Source organism: Atta colombica, unplaced genomic scaffold (assembly GCF_001594045.1).
Source record: "Atta colombica isolate Treedump-2 unplaced genomic scaffold, Acol1.0 scaffold121, whole genome shotgun sequence".
NCBI lineage: Eukaryota > Metazoa > Arthropoda > Insecta > Hymenoptera > Formicidae > Atta > Atta colombica.
Window position 1 is genome coordinate 870,698 of NW_017259208.1, and position 2,876 is coordinate 873,573.

Below are 2,876 nucleotides of genomic sequence, written 5' to 3' on the forward strand. Positions count from 1 at the left end.
TAAATATAAAATAAAATAAAGTAAAAATCACATAAAATAACAAATTTAAAAAAAAATAGCAACAGTAATATACAGTGTTCCCACAATTACCCATTTATATAAATATTATATATATAAATCACGTCGTGTCAACTTGATTTAAGAAATCGGACGAGAACTTACATATGTACATTCAATACGTTGACGATAGTGTCTCCTTATAAAAAAAAAATGATTCGTTTCCTTATAAAAAGAAAATTCGTCATCAAATCTTTAGTTCATGAGTTATAAAAAATAGTGTCTGTCAAATATGGACATATATACACATGCATGTTACGAATAAATATGCGAATGAGGATATTGCGGAGAAGGCGACTGGACGTAACAGCTTGCTTAAATTCCATCTAAATTCAAAACAGAACTGAAATTGCCACCAACAGGCGCGCATGGGATCTGCGACGCTTGCGACAAGCAACGGTTCTAGCTCGCCAGACACGTCAGGTCAAAGGCCAACAAGCAACGACGCTTGCCACTGTCTCGCCGCTTTTTAAATGTCCCTCTTCCTTCTTACGTTCAAACCCAATAGAGCGCAATATTCTCATCTCGTGGAAAAAAGTAAACTAACTATATCTCCTCTTTAGGAAGAAAAATATCGGTTTCGTTTGCTGTGGCTGACATTTAATTAAATTGTGAGTCTCTCTCTGTATATCAAATAAAATCTTAAATAATTCAAGTTAAATTTCAGACAGTGAGATCGGTGTGACTTTTCTTTACCAAAAATATCGAATAACTAATATCTATAATACGAGATTATAGATACTATTAGAATACAAATGACGATAAACGGTTTTTTTCACAAAATTGAGCTTCAAAGCAATTAGATTTTAAGAAAAATTTTATTTATGATTTAATTACATATTTGATAGATTAAAAATTAGTAAGCTGTGAAAAAATCAGATACTGAGAATTTTTTAAAATGTTCTATCTTCTGTTATTTAAGAATTTATAATTTTTAAATGTGAGAGAATTAGAATTTAGTACAATGTTATAAATATTGTTTTTCATTAATTATGAAATAAAACTTTGATGGAGAAATATGTGTTCTTTTTACAAACAAGATAATATTGTCGTCGTTTTTACAAACAAGATAATATTGGTCGAACCGATTGGGTGCAATTAGTATTTAAATAGATTTGAAAACATCGTTTTAATATGTTTTCTTTTTTTTTTTTTTTGAAATTTAATTATTTTATGCAGCCTTCATTTATTTTATATTATTATTATACATTATCTATTATATAATTATACAATTAATCAAAATAATAATATGTGTATCAACAATATATGTAATTGTACATGTTATTATTTTAATTAATTATGTTAATATATTTAATATTTAATATTATCTATTATATTAATATTAATAATAGTAAATAGATATATAGCTAAGTATTTATTTATTAAAAAATATAATAAACATAATATTAAAATTTGATAAAGAACTATATATATATCAAGAAAAATTTCATCACCGCATTGAACGCACAAATTCGTTAGTATTAGATTAGTGGGTGACCGTTTGGAAACACTGTTTCCTTTTCTTTTTGAAATATATTATAAATGACATTTTGTTATAAATTAAATCAATTAATTTCGTTATAAATTATATGTTTATGTAATATTTGTACAATTTTTGTCTTCAGCAAACAAAAATATTATTTTAAAGATCTAAAAAAAAAAATTTATTAAAATTAATTAATTGAATTAAATCAAATTAAGAAGCGAGCTTATATAAAGAGTGTAATCTTTTATTTAGAGAAAGAGTAATTTTCAATTCACATAAAGAAATTGTAACTTGTAAGATTTTATTCGCTTTTCACAATCTTACTCTTTATTCACGCATTATTTACTTATACCTAATATTCAGCTGATTCAGTACACTATATTTTATGAATACTTTTCGATTATATGTTACATTTGGATACAGAAGAATTACATTTACTGTTGTTACTATAAACTTGAAGAAATTCGTTATTATAATGGCTTACCTTAACCCGTATGTAAACAATCAAAAACTTGAATTCTAGTATAAATATATTATGATAAATATATCATATTGTAACTATCATACAATATATTCATCATCAATAAAATGAATATATTATATCAAAGATACATATTTACTTGTATAATATTTAAAGTCATTATCACGTGGCAATTATATACAGAATATTCGCTGCATCGATCACCGCGATCCTCTTTTAAGGTTGACAAGTAATAGCCATTATATTTTGCCGCAAAGAAATAAATGATAATCAAATCTGACAAACATAAGAAATAAGAAAATCAAAAGTCCGTTTTTTTATTCCTGCACTAGACTACACTAAAACTCTCTTTTTTTGCCAAATATCAAACATATACCTATCTCACTTTAAATTCCAAAAGTATATAGGAATTTAGCCACAGACAGAATTTAGAGGATAGATCTAAAGTCACATAACAAAAGAAAACTATTGCAAATTAAATTGCTTATAGTAAAACTTGTCGATAGTATTAATTAGTAATACGATATGGTGCTGATCTACATAATAATGTATTATGTGCTAATGAATTTATTTCAAAAGCAACTATGTAATTTAAAAAAAATGTTTCATAACAAAATTATGGTAAGATTGATTTTTTGAATAAAAAAATTATTAAATATTTTTAAGTTCATCAAATTTAAATATAAAAAAATCATAAACAGATAAAAAATTTAATTTCTGTTTATAATTTTTCTTTCGTTAATTTATTTAAAAAAGTAATTATCAGAATATATGTAAATAAACATGTGAATATATATATATATGTACACATACGTATATTATATATATAGTATCTGTATATATATATATATA